We start from the raw sequence: 16,865 nt of genomic DNA, 5'->3' as shown, positions 1-16,865 counted from the left end.
GGAGGGCAGGCAGAACCGCTCAGTTCTTTCCAATCACCGAGTCCACAATGGGTGTTTGCCTGGCACACTCCTCTCGACTGTGTATGGGTGACTCTTGTGTCATAACAAAGTATTACAACCAGAGAGCCCAGAGGCTCCTCCGGAGGGAGAAGAGGGTCCCCTCGGCAGCTGCCTGGCAGCCGGGGCCGTCCCGTCCATGTTTCCGAAAGGTAAGTCTTCCCGGCTTCTCCGTTTCCTCCAGGAGTCTCTAAACACCAGTGCCATCCGGACCTCCGGGCATGGCCTGGTGAGGTTTGGCGGGAGAAGCGATGACTGGCTCCGGATGGAGTGGTGGCCTCTGGGGAGCACTTTTTCTTGTTGACGCCTTTGAGTCACACGACTTTAAAGGCATTTTAAGAGGCTACAGGCAGCGAGGGAGGCGGCAGCCTGCACTCTTGACCGAACCCCTCAGCCTCTCGCACGGCCTAGCGGTGCCCTTGGCCTTGCACCCAGGGGTCTCGGCCTCCTCCCGGTAAGCAAATGGTGGTGTTGGGGCTGGCAGGGCACTGAGGCCTGGAACCTGCCCCGGCAAAAGCACTTCCCCGTTGGCTGTCGGCGTGTCCGCAGGGTGGTCCGAATGTGCTGGAAAGTGTCACTGAGCAGGCGCGGCGCGGCGAGGTGCTGGCTGACAACGGTAACCGCAGACGAAGGATCGATTCCGAGGTGGCGGCGTCCCTGGCCTGAGCGGGCCTTTGTCCTAGTTCGTGTCCGTTTCTGCTCCGCTCTCCACACTGTTGCCGTTTCGGCGAAGACTGAGCGCGAAGAGCGCTGGGGACACTAGGCGTGACCGGGCGGACGGAGCGGTTCCGAGCGGGCCGCTGGCGCCGGGCACGAGGTGGCCTTCACAGCGTCGGGACCAGCCATTTGGGCCCCGCCCTGCGGAAGCATCTCTGGGTTTGGTGCCAGGACACAGCCGCGCTGGCCACGACCGGCAGGTGCCCGGTCCTGACGTCACACCCAGGGTCCGTCACCCCGAAACCTGCGGCACTGCGAACCAAGATCAGGAATCGCTCGCTCGGAGCCGCCGCGTCCTGCGGGCACAGGGGCCGCGCGGGCGCCGCCGGCATCCGCCCCCGGGACCCCGGCCCGGCCTCCCACGGTCTCAGCCGCCCCGAGCGCGCAACGCGTCCCGACTCCCCGGGCGTCCCGCCGGGGCCGCGTCTCGCGCACGCGCCGGGCCGGGCCGTCGTTCCCAGCTGCCCTAGCGGCAGGGCAAGGCGGCGGCCACGTGACCCGGAGTCGGCCAATCGGGCGCGGGTGCGGCCGGCATGCGCAGATGCACGCGGCGCGCAGTCCGGCCACAGGTGCGTCCCGAGCCGGCGTCGCCGCGGGCGGCGTGTGGGAGCCGCCGGGGCAGCCCCCGCCCTGGGCCTCCCCCGCCCTCGTCCCCGGCAAACTGCGGGCTCGGGCCCGGGCCCGTGACGAGTACCAGCGCCTCGCACCGTGTCTTACAGTCACGTCCTCGAGTCCACGGAGACGGGAAGCAGGGACAGGTCGGGGCGGGCACAGCGCTTCCCTCGGGAATGCCCCGGCCACAGGTGCCCACAGGTGTGCGGGGGCGAGGCCACAGCAGAGGAGCGCCGCTCGCGGGCGGGTTTGAGACCACAGGTGGCTGTCAGGTCAGGTCTCCCCCGGGACACGAGTGAGTCACAGAGGGGCGTGGTGACGTCACCATGGGGCGGCTGGACCACAGGCCGTAACCCAGCGACCTGGGCGGAGCACGTAGGGACCGCGGCGCCTCTCACACGGCGCCCCGAGGACTCAGGCGCTGCTGTGGTTTTCTTGCCAAAAATGCACCACCTCGGTCCCCTCCCGGGAAAACATCAGCGAACCCCAACAGGACGTTCTGCGGCGTAACTGAGCCGAGCTCCCCGGAAGGGCCAAGTTCCGGGGGGTCAAGTTCAGAGGGACTGCCCAGCCCCCAGGAGGCCACGGAGACGCTGCACCGACTGCATGTGCTGCCTGGATTGGCAGGACCAGGAGGAGGACATTAATGGGAAGCGTGGACTCTGGATAAAGTCTGCGCTTATGGCAGTATTTGCTATAGACTGAATGCTCATCTCCCCACTCCCCCCCAGAACGTTCGTATGTTTAAGCATAATGTGATGGTATTAGGTACAATCCAGGTGTGATGGTATTAGGAGGTGGGACCTCATTATGCGATCAGTGCCCTTGTTTCTACAAGAGACCCCAGGGTTCCCTTGTTTTTCCCACCGCTGAGGACACAGCGAGAAGAGAGCCATCGACGGCCTCACGCGGCTCCACCAGACACCACATATGCCGGCGCCTTGACTTGGGCTTCCAGCCTCCAGCACTAACACATAAACAACATAACAGTTTGTTTATTTTTTTACTAGAGGCCCAGTGCACAAAATTCGTGCATGGGAGGGGGGTGTCCCTCAGCCCAGCCTGCACCCTCTCCCACAGGGATTGGGCCTAAACCAGCAGTCGGACATTCCTATCACAACCCAGGACCACTAGCTCCTAACCGCTCACCTGCCTGCCTGCCTGATCGCACCCTAACTGCCCCCCTTCCAGCCTGGCCGCCTCCCAGCTGCCCCCCTGCCGGCCTGGTCACCCCTAACTGCCCGGAAGGAAGTTGGACATCCAGAAGACATCTGGTCACCCAGCCTAATTAGCATATTACCCTTTTATTAGTATAGCAGCCCAAATGGACTGAGATAGTATAGTATCGTGCCAGCATCTATTTCCTTGCTTTGATTGTTGTACTAAAATTACCTAAGATGTTCACATCAGGGGAAACTGGGCAAAGAGTAAATGGAACTCTGTTTTCTGTATTTTTGCAAAATACAGGTGGCTAGGGTGACTTCAACTCTCCTGGGACAGATGAGCAAGCGGCATTCAGCATCAGGGCTGACCCTCGTGTCTCAGAAATGGGCAGGCTGGTGAGAGGCTCCAGTGGGTGTCCTAGGATTCGAACCTACAGCCTTTCGGTGTGCAGGACGCCGCTCCCACCAACTGAGCCGCCGTCGGTCTTCCAGGGCAGTTGGACCATTTGATGTCCCTACCATGAGTGTCACGGGCTGGGGAGTGAGTCCGTGTGCTCTGAGCCTTCCCATCACGTGTGTGCTCAGAACTTGCTGGATAATCCAGGGAACTCGGTGTCCCGGACAGGCCCCTGTCCTACACGGAAAGGTTGGCAGGAGCTTCCTGTGGCAGGTGTTGGCCCGGAAGGGGAGGGGCTGCTGGAGACCTTCCCTGGTGCCAGGCTGAGGAAGGACTTCCTGGGAAACCCGGCCACGGGCGGGGGCCACGCCAGCTGCCAGCTGCCTGCCTGGCGTGGGAGGGAGCAGTTGTTCCCACCCCACTCAGCTAATCCCTGCTGCCCCGCCCCAGCGCCTATCCCCACTGCCTGTCCGGGGCTGCTCCCTCCCCCCCCACCGCCGCCTCCGCCTTCCTCCTTCCCTACCTCGTGGAAATCTCACTCCTGATGCCGCTCTCCCCACTGCCCACCTGCCTTCTTGTGCTTTTCCAAGCGTTTCAGTGAGGCCGTGGGAGACGGGCAGAAACTGTGCGGCCTCTCACGGGGGCCTGGTCTCCGCGGCCGAGGAGAAAGCAGTTTATAAATAGTTCACGGGTCTGCCCTTCTATAAAAGAAGCATAAATGTCCACAGCAGAGTGACACGGCACAGACGTGAGCCTATTCTCAGAATTTACCCGAGAGGTGGGTAAAAGTGATCTCTGGGGTTTTTAACTTTTTAAATAGCTGCACGTTTCCTAGACTGGGGTTATGAGGGGGCAGTTGGCACAGCAGCTGAAGCTCCGGCTGTGGCATCACAGGGACGTGGGTTTTGAGTGTTAATCTCCCCACTTCCAAGCAGAGTGGGCACCCCACCCGCAGCCTCGGGGTCCTCGCCTGGCAGAGCCATGTGAGCCTTCAAGACCGAGTGTGCACCCAGCCAGGCCCACCAGGCCATGCTCCTAAAATGCTGGCCATTGTTACTCTGTCAGTTTTAAGATCAAAACACACGCTTGCGGTGTGGCTCAGTGGATAGAGTGTCGGCCTGTGGACTGAAGAGTCCTGGGTTCAATTCCCGGTCAGGGCACATGCCCAGGTTGTGGGCTCGATCCCCAGTAGGGGGCATGCAGGAGGCAGTCGATCAGTGATTCTCATTGATGTTTCTATCTCTCCCTTCCTCTCTGATATCAATAAAAATACATTTTTAAAAAACCAAACCTAATACGTTTTGTGTCAGGGTTGCTTCCCAGCCCAGTTCCCCCGGAGACGCTGCAGGCTCCTCGCCCGGCTCCTTGGCCACACCCGCTCCTCGCACAGAAGTTCATTTACGCTTTCAGTCGCTCTTCGTCAGGAAAATCAAACCGTGACCTCCTGGTTAATAGGTCGACGCTCAACCTCTGAGCCACGCCGGCTGGGTTACTCGTGTTAGGTTTTTGAGAAATATTTGTTGACGTAGCTTTTTCAGAGGGGTGGGCGTCGTGCAGTGAGGGGTCCACAGGGGCTGCTGAGCAGGTGGCGTGGCCCAGCCCCAGGGGGCAGCAGGCTGATGGAGACCCCAGGACGGTGTTAGGGGGAGGGGAGGGGCAGTCTACCACACAGGAAGGCTTCGCGCTGGTGCAGATAGGCAGCAGGGGGTGTTCTTCGCGATCATGTCCAGTAGCGCCGTGTCTGCTTCCGAGTGTCTCTGCAAACACTTCCTTGGGGCACAGTGTTGCTTTATTTTGCCATTTTCACATCCAACAGTTGGAGGCCTTGTTTTTTTTCCCGTGATTCCTGCTATTCATAACTACCAGTTACACTAACTGGCCCTATGCTTGTTTTGTTTACATAATAGCATGTATTTAAACGGGAAAGGAAAAAAAAACACACATGGTTTTAAAGAAGCAGCTGTTGTTATTTGTTACATTGCAGTGACGGCCGCGTGTGGATATTGTGTTTGTCGGTGTTCCCTGGCAGGCAGGTGGCTGTGTCCCCTAAGCCCATTCTGGATGCTCAGGAACACTTGTGGCCATGAGAGGGGGGTTGTTATTTTGTTTTTCGGGACGCAAGTGAATTTGCTTAGCAGAGAATTGGGGTGTTTTGTTAAACAACTCTAGCGGGTGGAAGAGTGACCCCCAAGAGATGTGCCCACCAGGACCCTCGAATGTGACCTCATTTGGAATGAGAGTCGTCGCAGATCTAATCAAGGTGAAGAGCTGGACGTGAGGCCCCCTGGGCCCGGGTGGGCCCTCAATCCAAAGACCAGTCACCCTCCAGGAGGAGGGAGAGAGAAAAGGAGACACGCGCGGGAAGACCAGCGAGACCGGCACAGACGAGGCTGCGGCCACAGCCAGGAGCCTCGGAGCCACCAGGAGCGGGAGACCAGGAAGGACCCTCCTGGGCCGTGGGGTCCATCACGCGCCAGCCATCTGGACGCGCCCGCCTCACCACGCCCACAACAGACAGACCCGGTCAGCAGCGACGCACGGGTTCCTGGTGGTGAGAAGCTGGCCAGCGCAGGACGTCCGGCTCTGTCGTGGGCCTGCCTCTCCCGGGGGCACAGCAGCTCCTGGGAGCCTCGCTGCTGGCCATGCCCCGGGAGGACGGAGGTCAGGATGGGCGGAGGTCGGGCAGGCTCCTGAGCCGGTGAGGTGCAGCTCTGCCTGCCTGCCTCTCCCGGGCTGGTCTCCCGGCACCTGGTCTCCCGGCACGCAGCCGGCTCGGGATTCCAGCCGGTCTCTCCCTCCCCGGGGTCCTGAGCTCGCCCAGAACACAGTGCTCCCTGGTCTGCTTGTGGCGTGAGCCGGTGAGCTGGCCTGCATGTCTCTGCCCGAGGCTCCACGCCCGGCAGGCTGCGGGCGTGGCTCCTGCCTCAGTTTCCCTAGCGGTGAAACAGCGGTCCCACGCTGCTCCGCCTGCTCAGTGGCAGTGAGAAGACGGGAGGTGCAGCGTGTCACCACGTCTGGCCAGCTGTGCGCCCACAGGCAGGGGAACACTGGCCCAGTGTCCGTCTCCTCGAGAGAGAAACCCGGGCAGTGGGCTCTGGGTGCAGAGCTGGCACAGCCGCTGCCCAGCTTTCCCCAAAGCAGACCTGGGTCGCACAGGGGATGGCGAGGGAAGGAAATCCCCAGCCGTCCGGAACTGACTGGAGCCCGTGGGTAGCTGTGCACCAGCTCTGGCCAGCGCCTGCTCACCGTCCCATGTCTGGAAACGGGGGGTTGATGTCCAGGAGGCTAAGAGCCAGGCCCTACCACACCCAGGAGCTGGACCTGCTAGTTTACACCCGAGCTTTACGGACTCGGAACTAGCCCGGCCCACCTGCCCCCGGCCAGCCCGCCCACTCGGGGCCTGAGCCCCTGCCCGGCCCCAGACACCTGTGGGCTTTGGGCTGGGACTGGGGTCTTACTCCCAGAGCTGCCCCCACTGCCGCTGCCCTGAGCCCCTGGCACAGTGAGGCAGGTTTCCTACAATCCTCGTTAAGTAACAAAGGGCGTTGTTTACCGGGCGCTCCCAGAGGGCCAGGCAGGGCACACCGTCTCAGTTCTCACAGGCCCTGGGCAGACGTCCTTATCCCTGCTGAGGGAGCAGCTGGGGCTCAGAGAGGCTCAGACTCTGGTCAAGGTCACACAGCTCCAGCTGGCTGCCCAGCCCACCTCCTCCCGTTAACCCTTTGGGGAAAATAACCCGACGTGTCGTCTTCCATCCTTCACACCCAGTGTTTTATTCCATGCCCATGGGTTAAAGTCTAACAGGGATTCGTTGTTGAGAAAGCTTGAATGTGTTGCTTCTCTACCTTAAACCTGCTGTTCGTGAACGCTGCATTGTTTTTACACATAATATTCATTTAGTCATGTGTTCATAAGAAAAGTTTTAAGTATATTATAAAATAATTCTTAATAGAGATCAAGCATTCTATATTAATAAAAGGGTAATATGCAAATCGACCGAACGATGGAAGGACTGGTCACTATGATGCACACTGACCACCAGGGGGAAGACGCTCAATGCAGGAGCTGCCCCCAGCCCGCAGCCAACCTCTCGATCCCTTCCCCTGGATGGCAGGCTCCAATCGCCTAATGGCGAATAAGGAACCGGGGGTGGGTGGTGGCAGGGGGTGGGCCCGGCAGCTGCCAGCCAGGGAAGATGGCCTTGATCTCAGGCCAGGCCTAGGGACTGTACCCATGCACGAATTTTGTGCGCCGAGCCTCTAGTTTATTATAAAGACTAGCGGCCCCTCATGGGGTCCCTCGGCCTGGCCTGCACCCTCTTGCAATCCGGGACCCCTCAAGGGATGTCACACCCAGTTTCGGCCCGATCCCCACAGGCCAGGCTGAGGGACCCCACCCATCTATGCACCTGGCTGGTTTTGGCCCGATCCCCGCAGGCCAGGCTGAGGGACCCCACCGGTGCATGAATCCGTGCACTGGGCCTCTAGTGTGCATATAAGATCTTCGGTTAATCTCTTCCCACCCTCCCCCCTTCCCTCTGAGATTCATCAGTCTGTTTCATGTTTCCATGCCTGTGCACTGAGCATCTGCCCCTGGTGGTCAGTGTGCATCATAGCTACCAGTCAAACTGTCCAACGGTTGCTTAGGCTTTTATATATATGTAGATAACTTGTGTTTATCTTGTGGATGGAAAAAAAAAAAGGCCACATGCTAACCCGACAAGCTCAGGGGAGGCCTGCATGGCGGTCTTGCAAACTTAAAGACCTAAAGTCACCACAAGGGATGGTCTGAAATTAAACTTTAACTAAAAGCAGTTATGGTGGGGAGTCAGGTTCTAGGCCAGTATTTTCCCTGACAAAGTCAACTTTTACCTTAACTGAGCCTACTGTCTTTTTGCATCTAAGATAACATACCTATGAAATGTAACTCCCCCCACCTACCCCTACCCCTGGGGCACAACCAAATGCCCTGGGTGCCAGGACAGGAGACCATAAATTTCCTCATTGTTATTGTTATGTTAACTGTTGACTGTTAAGTATCCTGCACCCACCTAAGTATGTGTCTATCATTTTACTTTTTATCCAGTCCCAGAGGTTCTCCCCCTCCCTTTGCTTTTTCCCGCCTCCCTATTCTATCACCAGTGGAGTTCATGTAACCCGCCTACCTCCCCTCCTTTGATTGCAATGTATAAAAACAGATGAGAAAACCGCCATTCTCCCGAAACCGGTTTGGCTCTGTGGATAGAGTGTCGGCCTTCGGACTCAAGGGTCCCAGGTTCGATTCCGGTCAAGGGCATGTACCTTGGTTGTGGGCACATCCCCAGTAGGGGGTGTGCAGGAGGCAGCTGATAGATGTTTCTCTCTCATCGATGTTTCTCACTCTCTATCCCTCTCTCTTCCTCTCTGTAAAAAAAATCAATAAAATATATTAATAAAAAAAAAAAAAACCGCCATTCTCTGGAGCATTATCCCAATACGTTGAGGTACTGCTTCCTGGCAATTGTTGACAGTTTGGCTCAAGTAAACTCACAGAAATTCTTTACAGGTTTGAATGGTTTTCGTACGTTAATCTAAAATGGATAAGAACATAAATAAGAATTGGCTTGCACGGTATGGAGACCGAGTCGTCTGCTCTGTAGCCAGCGAGCTGGAGACCAGGGGAGCGAGGGGGGCTCCGGTCTGGCCACAGTCCAAGGCAGGGGAGACCCACGTCCCAGGGCAGAGACCACCTGGTGGAGAGGAAAACCTTTTCTGCTCGGCCTGCAGTGGCCTGGGTGCGGGCCACCTGCTGGACTCATCTCCTGAATCACATGTCCACCCCATCCTGAAACACCTTCCAGGACACTGGACACAGCGGGCACCCGTGGTCCGGACCAGGTGTCACAGAAAATTAACCAGCTGTCCCGGTTGGCTGGGGCAATCCAGCCGTGTCCTGGTTTGGAGGAGGAGTTGATGTCCTCGCTGCTGCCCCCCTCGGGGACGCTGCCTGTCCATTTACCTCACAGACCAGGTCAGGCTGGGCCCCTCGGCAGGAAGGGCCGGTCCCATCCCCTTCCCGTGGGCCAGGGAGCAGGTTTGCGAGGTCAGGGGGCACGCATGTCCCTGTGCCCTCCAACCCTCAGTTCTCTCCTTGCTGATTGTTGCCACTCGAACGGGCACAGAGGCATGGAGCGGCCCCGATGTGCATCGCTCTGATTGCTAGGAGCTTCAGCTTTTCCCAGACCCCTGGTGTGCACTCAGGTTCCTCTTCCTGTGGATTCCTGTTCCTCTTCCTGTGGATTCGGGTTCCTCTTCCTGTGGATTCCCGTTCCTCTTCCTGTGGATTCAGGTTCCTCTTCCTGTGGATTCGGGTTCCTCTTCCTGTGGATTCCCGTTCCTCTTCCTGTGGATTCAGGTTCCTCTTCCTGTGGATTCGGGTTCCTCTTCCTGTGGATTCGGGTTCCTTTTCCTGTGGATTCCCGTTCCTCTTCCTGTGGATTCCCGTTCCTCTTCCTGTGGATTCCCGTTCCTTTTCCTGTGGATTCCCGTTCCTTTTCCTGTGGATTCCCGTTCCTTTTCCTGTGGATTCCCGTTCCTTTTCCTGTGGATTGCCTGTTCACCTCCTTTGCCCAGTTTTCTTTTTGATATGCAGGAGCTTCTCGTATATTCTAAATGGTAGCCCCTTGCCTGTTTTTAACATTGCAAGTACCTTCTGCTCTGTCACCTGGCTGCTGGCTTGCTCACGGCATCTTTTATTGAACAGATATCTTTCATTGCGATGTAATCAGAGCCATCAACGTTCAGCCATAAGGTGTGTGCCTTTTCCGTTTTGTTTAAAAACTCCTCCTCCCTCCTTGACTATCTCATTCGCACATCACAGGGTTCCTTTCCCTTTAGGTTTTCATTCACTTCAAAGACAGTTTTATTGAGTTTACTGAGCAAAATACAGACACTGTCACATAAGGAACCAGCCTGTGACACTCCTGCTTGGAGAGAGCCACTGGCAGGATGTTTCTGTGCCTGATGTAGGGGTGCGTGTGGGGGTGTGTGGGTGGGTATGCGTGTGTGCACACACGTGGACTTGTACAGCACACACGGTTCTCAGTGAACGGCTCATCCCTTCCTGAAAGTGGCTCATGCCCTGGTCCCCGCGACTCCGTCAGGCAGTCTCCAAGGGCTGGCCTTGCTGCTGGAGATGCCTCCCTCCCGCAGTCAGCCTGCAAGGCATCAGGTCCCGGTGAGGTTCCCTGTTGACCATTCCCACCGATGGGTCACCTGAAGAATTCTACCGCCCTCCCCGCCTCCTCCTGAGGAGCTGGACCAGGCCCTCCCCCGCCAGAGCCGCTGAGGTACAGATGGGCTCATTTAAACCAACTCCCTGGTGCAGACCAGCTCCAGCCAGTTCAGTCCAGTGGGTATCAGACCAACCAGTTGGACCCAGATGAAGCCAACACAAACCAGGTGGAAGGCAGTCAGGGTGGACGTGGTCCCATGAGGGGGGATTCCAGGCACGGTTGGTCGGCCGCCTGCTGCCTGCCCAGCAGCCCCGGTGGGTGTGTTACGCCTAAGGACCCTCAGGGTTTTGTGGACTCCCTTTTATGATCTGGCACCTACCAGGGTCCCACTGACCCTCGCCAGCATCTCGTCTCCTCCCCCTCTTATACCATGTGAGTTTGCACCTTCCTTGTTCATTGTTGCTGGTGAACTTTTTAAAAAATTGATTTTAGAGAGAGAAGAAGGGAGGGGAGGGAGGAAGAGAGAGAGAGAAAGAAGCATCAATTGGCTACTTCCTGCACACCCACTACTGGGGATCTAGCCTGCTACCTGGGTGTGTGCCCTGACCAGGAATTGAACCCGGGACCTCGTGGTCCATAGGATGATGCCCAATTCACTGAGCCACACCAGCCAGGGCTGAACTTTTTTAAAAAGCTGCCTTTGGTCATTTTGTAATATTGGCAGAAAGAAGATTGATTCTGTGATCCACCTCTAGTGCAGAATCCTTACCCAGAAGTCTCCACTAACACCTCCGCTCACTAGAAATAGCATTGCAGCCGCATAGGCAACGTTACGTTTCCTAGTAGCCACGTTAAAAAAAGAAACAAATGATGCCCAGCCGGAGTGGCTCCGCGGTACAGTGTGGACTCATGAACCAGGAGGTCTCCTCTCTATTCCCGGTCAGGCCACAGGCCTGGGTTGCAGGCTCCATTCCCAGTAGGGGGTGTGCAGGAGGCAGCCGACTGATGATTCTCATCAGTGATATTTCTATCTCCCTCTCCTTCCTCTCTGAAAACAATAAAAATAAAAAAGAAAGAGATGAAGTTAACTGGATAATGTATTTTAATTAGCTAATGTATCCAAAATATTACAAGTCAACACAAATAACATCTTAAAATATTGAGACATGTTACCGTCTTTCTTTCCCGTCGTCTTATAAACCCTGCGTGTGTCCCATACTCCCTCAGCCCACCGCCCGTGCTCACCAGGTGCAAGGGGCCGGGAGACAATCAGGACCTTTCTTCTCCTCAATCCAGGCCCCTCCCCGCAACGTGCAACAGCTACCCCTCCGCGCCCTACCTCCCGCCTGTCCAGCACCTGCCCCGCAGGGAAAGGCACCTGGGAAGCTCGCCCCGGTGACGGCTAGGCGTGCACGGGAAGCCCCAGGTGCAAGGGCGGTGGTAAACCCCGTGCGGACACGGCTGCAGTCGCACCGCCAAGGCCATTGCTGCGAATCAGCGTGTCCTCATGACAACCACCGCGCAGCGGTCCTTCGCCGGGGCGACGCCCTCCTCCGTCCGTCCGCGCGGCGGGCCGTCCTCTGGCTGCTGAGCTCCCCGGCCCACCGGGGCCCGCCCCCTCCTTTGCAACGTGAGGATAGGAAAGAGCAGCCATGACATTCAAAGGGCGGCTGGGTGTGGATCGGCCGGGCCGCAGAGGCCGGAGCAGCGTCCAGGGCCAGGGCGCCAGGAGCGGTGCCTCCGCGGGTCAGCGCATCTGGGGGCGCGCCGCGCAGCTGGGGGGTGGGGCGCCGGGAGGGCTAGGGGCCGGCGGCGAGGGCGGCGAGGGCCACGGGACTGGCTGATGCCCCCGGGACACCGGGGTCCTCCCGAGACACCGCCCCGCCCCAGTTCGTTCCCTCGCCACCGACCTCGCACGTTGCCCCGCCCCGCGACTCAGCCTCTGCTCGTGATTGGCCGTGCTTCTAGATAGGCCGCATCCTCATTGGCTGAGGGCTTCAGATAGCGCGGTTGGGATTGGTGAACGTCCTCATTGATCCCGCCTCCGGCCCAGGACGCGGCGCGCGATTGGCTGGCGCCGGAACGGTCTGCTCCCCGGCCGGGCCGGGGCGGCGGAGACTAGGCCTCAGGCAGCGGCGGTGGCGGTAGCGGTGGCGTCGGCGCGAGGCAGGTGAGGTCCTGGGCGGGGGTCGGGCCGGGCCGGGGTCGGGGTGCGGCGGGTGGGGCGGGGTGGGCGCCCCTCACGGCGGGCGGGGGCTGCGGGGACGCGCCAAACAGCGGGCCCCGCCTGCGCCGCCAACGGCCGCCGCCCCCGCCTCCGCCTCAGCGCCTGAGGCGTTCGCGGCCTGCGGCCCCTCGGCCCGGCCCCGCCTCCGGCCCGCCTCCCTTCGGGCCTGTCCCTCCGTCCTTCCGGCCCGTCCGCCAGCCCGCCCTCAGCCCTCAGCCCTCAGCGCTGCGGCGTCGCCCGGAGCGATGGAGCCCGTTCCTGCGGGCGGGCGCCCCCCTGTTCTCTCGCTGTCAGGCCTCGGCCGCGCCGCCCCGTGTCCGTCCCGCCCGGAGGTCAGTCTGTCCGCTGACGAGCTCTGTCGTCTGCCTCGTTGCGTCTCCCGTCTCCCAGCGCCTGTTGGTGGTTTTCCCGAACCTTCAGCGGCACGTTCTTGTTTGGCAGCCGCGTTCCCCTCGGGCGTCGGTCCGGGTCCTGCGACGCGTGTGCGGGCCTGACCCGCGCCGCCCCCGCCTGGGCGGTGGAAGTGGGTGCCAGGCTGTGCCCTCCTCAGAGAGGCGGCCTGCACCTGCTCCTGCTCCTGCTCCTGCTCCTGCACCCGCACCCTCAACCTCCGTCCACAGCCGGGTCCCTGCATCCCACACCCTCCATCCACAGCCAGGTTTCTGCACCTGCACCCGCACCCCCTGTCCACAGCCCGGTCCCTGCAACTGCACCTGCACCTCCTGCCCCCTCTGTCCCTGCACCCCGCACCCCCCCGTCCACAGCCGGGTTTCTGCACCTGCACCCGCACCCCCTCACCCTCCCCCCCCCGTCCACAGCCGGGTTTCTGCACCTGCACCCGCACCCCCCCCTCCACAGCCAGGTCCCTGCACCTGCCCCCCCCCCCTCTGTCCACGGCCGGCCGGTTCCCTGCACCTCGTTTCTCTGTGGCCAGTGACACTCCGTTGCATGACCACCCTGCAGCTTGCTGGTCTTCGTGGACAGTCAAGGTGTTTCCACCTTTCCGGAGACCAGTTCCGCTGTAGCCCCGTGTGCATCCCCGTGTGGGCACCTGTGTGCGGTTCCTAGGTGCATTCCTGGGAGTGGGGCTGCACTGTGGGTCCAGGGGTAACTGTGACTTCCAGGGGAACCTCCACTCTGTTCTCCACAGCGGCTGCCCGCCTGGCACCCCACCAACCGTGCAGGGGTCCCAGTGTCCGCACATCCTCACCAGCACGTGTTTATTGTTGTTTTGGTTTTTTAGAAATACGTTTTGTTTCTGTTTTTGTTTTTAAACATATTTTTATTGACTTCAGAGAGAGGAAGGGAGAGGGGGCGAGAGAAATGTCAATGATGAGAGAGAACCATTGATCGGCTGCCTCCTGCACGCCCCCTACTGCCCTGACCGGAAACGGAAAGGTGACCTCCCGGTCCATGGGTCCAGGCCCAACCACGAAGCCACACCAGCGGGCTGTTTATTGTTGTTTTAAGTCACGGCCGTCCCAGTGGGCGTGTTGTGAGGTGGGATCTCATGTGGATGTGGTGTGTTTCCCTGCTGACTAATGGTGAACGTCTCTTTTTGTGCTTCCTGTGTGTGGCTGCCCTGGAGAGTTGTCCATGCAAGTGGTACCCGTTTTAAAGGGGTTGTTGGTCTTTTTGTGGCGTTGTAAGCGTTCTGCGTGGGCTCTGGACGCCGGACCCTTTTGCACACGGTCTTCCATTCTTTGGTGGCCTCCTCACTCTCGATAGTGTCCTTTGATGCACTAAAGCTTTAATTCTGAGGATGTCCAATTTATCTGTGTTTTCTCTTATTGCTCATGCTGTTGGTGTGATAATAGGTAGCCATGGTGAAATCAAAGCTCATATGGATTTGCCCTGTGTTTTTATTTGAGTTTTTCCGTAGTTTAGCTCTTGCGATGAGGTCGTGGACCCATTTTGAGTGAACTCTGTGTGGTGTGAGGCACGCGCCGACTCCATCCTTTTGCATGTGGACATCCAGTTGTCCCAGCTCCACTGCTGAAGAGGCTATTTTGAGTGGTCTTGGCCTGCTTGTAGGAAATGAGTTGGCCATAAATGTATGGGTTTATTTCTGGGTCTCAGTCTGTTAGTTTATATGTCCATCCTTATGCCAATAACATACTGTTTTTAGTAAGTTCGAAGTGTGAGTCTTCCAACTCTTTTTCAAGGTTGTTTGTGGCTATTTGGGTCCATCGGTTCCATAAAAACTTAAGGATTAGCTTTGCCATATCTGCAGGAAACGCCATTGGGATTTTGATAGTTGCACTGACTCCATGTAGCACAGGGAAGTATCACCAGGCTGACGGCCGTGCCCGGGGCTATCTTCTTTCACAATGTTGTGTTGTTGTTTTTTAAAATATATTTTTATTTATTTCAGAGAGGAATGGAGAGGAAGAGAGAGAAACATCACTGGGTATCGAGCCCGCAACCCGGGCATGTGCCCTTAACTGGAATCGAACCCGGGACCCTTCAGTCCACAGGCCGACTCTCTATCCACTGAGCCACACCGGCTAGGGCTTTCACAGTGTTTTAGTGTTCAGGGCACCAGTCTTGCACTTCCTTGGTTAAATTTATTCCTAAGTTTGTTATTTGTTTCTGATGCTGTTAAAAGAGGAATTGTTTTCTTAATTTTATTTTCAGTTGTTTATTGTTAGTGTATAGAAATGCAACTAATTTTTGTGTTGCTGACCTTGTATCCTGTAATTTTTACAACTTATTAGTTATAATATTTTTTTGTGTGAGTTCCTTAGGATTTCCTGTGTATGAGATGATGGCATCTATGAGCCGAGGGAGCTTTACTTCTTCCTGTGGACGCCTTTCATTTTCTCTCCTTGCCTAATTGCTCTGGCTAGAAGCCCAGGAGTGCTGAGAAGCAGTGGTGACAGCAGGCATCCTTGTCTTGTTCCTGATGATCTCAGGGGAAAGCCTTTTGGTCTTTCCCCCCGAGTGTGAGGTCAGCTGTGGGTTTAGTAAATGCCTTTTGTCAGGTTTTGACAAGTGCCTTCTTGCCAGTTGAGATGATCACGTGGTTTCGCCTAACTGCTTCTTAACCAGACTTTCCGCATTCGGTTCCTGCAGTACTTGGTTCTGTCCTGCACCCTCACTTGCAAATGTACGTGGGTGCCACGGTCTTGTCTTTGATGGGGAGGGGGCCCATGATGAACATTGGGTTATTTCTCAGTGTTCCTCATTGTAAGCCTTTGATTCATTTTTTCTGACCTAAGTCAGTTTTCATTCCCCCATTGTTTATAGCTTCCAAGTATTTTCCTGTTGTCTTTTCTCCCTTGGGTTTTGTTCTTTGGGGTATATATATGCCTTTTAAAGAGTCCTTTCCAAGAGGGGAGTCTGGAAGAGGGGGGAAGCTAACATCTGTGTTCAGTGCACCATTTTTAATGGAAATTCCTTTGTGATCTAGTTTCAAAGGATGCTGGTATTTGACAGGGTGTCTGCTCATAGCCATTGTCTCCTCGTCCTGAATTTGTGATGATCAAATGGTCCCCAGATTCTGTGCACAGAGCTGTTTGAATTTTCCCGCAGGAAACGCCTGCCCTTACGCCTCTCAGGTGAGGGAGAGCCCAGGGGACGCAGCATCTGTCGTCAGCCGCTGCTGATTTGGGCTGAGTGCTCGGGAACACATAGCAAGGCGGTGCCCACACCTGGGTTCATGGTGCAGATGGGAACGAGCGGGGATGGCCAAGCACAAGTGATGCCCGACTGGACTTGCTGCTGCGAGTGTCCGTGGGCAGCTGTGCTCCCTGCCCCTGTGGGGGCCGCCGTCTTATTTAGTTGATTGGAAACACTCTCATTTTCCTCTTCCCCTCGCTTCCTAAATTTGGAACTCGTTGCTATTTGACTGCTTATCGGACTTGATTTTCAGATAGAGGAGATGAGACTAGACTAACCTGCTGGGTCTGTGTGGGAAACCGTTCACTCCCATCGGACTAAAATAAACGTAGGATTTTCAGAGGAAGAATATGTGTATGTGCTCTTTACTCTAATCAGATGCTGGGAGTGGCTCTCCTTCAGTAAGTAACTGCGTGGCTTGCAGCTTGAACTCTGTCAGAAGCGAGCTGGGCAGCTGGTGCTTGGCTTTGCACTGAGTCGCAGAGGACACTCACTCAGTGAATGGTCACTCGCTCTGAGTTCTAGTTTGGAGGCAAGAACTCTGTGACCGGTGCTTTTTGACGTTTGTGCCAGTCGCCCTGCAGGTCCCGGACGTCAGTCACGGGAAGTGATCGAGTGCAGAACAGGGATTGGCAGTGGGGTCAGAGGCGCTCCCAGGGGTCGGGCCTGAAAACAGCGCTGTGCTTGGTGCTTGCTCTGGTCTTAGTCATTCCGTTGGCTTGGTTGCATCCTTAATTAACATTATGGGCGATGTCAGCTGTATCTAGACCAGTGATGGGCAACCTTTTGAGCTTGGTGTGTCAGACTTCGCCAAAAAACTGAGCATAACTCGGGTAGTGTGTCACTTTGAGGAAAAAA

General features: G+C 57.2%; 1 protein-coding gene across 6 annotated transcripts in view; it reads left to right on the top strand.

Annotated features, from left to right (window-relative positions):
• Positions 1-12,234: 12,234 nt before the first annotated feature.
• Positions 12,235-16,865, top strand: part of SUN1 (Sad1 and UNC84 domain containing 1) — a 43,219-nt gene continuing 38,588 nt past the window's right edge. For all 6 annotated transcript variants that reach the window (XM_008156022.3, XM_028131938.2, XM_028131939.2 and 3 more), the window contains exon 1: positions 12,235-12,329. The gene's annotated coding sequence lies outside the window, so the exon portion shown is untranslated. The remainder of the gene's footprint in view (positions 12,330-16,865) is intronic.

This window comes from Eptesicus fuscus, chromosome 6 (assembly GCF_027574615.1).
Source record: "Eptesicus fuscus isolate TK198812 chromosome 6, DD_ASM_mEF_20220401, whole genome shotgun sequence".
Lineage (NCBI taxonomy): Eukaryota > Metazoa > Chordata > Mammalia > Chiroptera > Vespertilionidae > Eptesicus > Eptesicus fuscus.
Note: the sequence above shows the minus strand (reverse complement) of the source record. Positions and strands in the feature narration are given on the sequence as shown.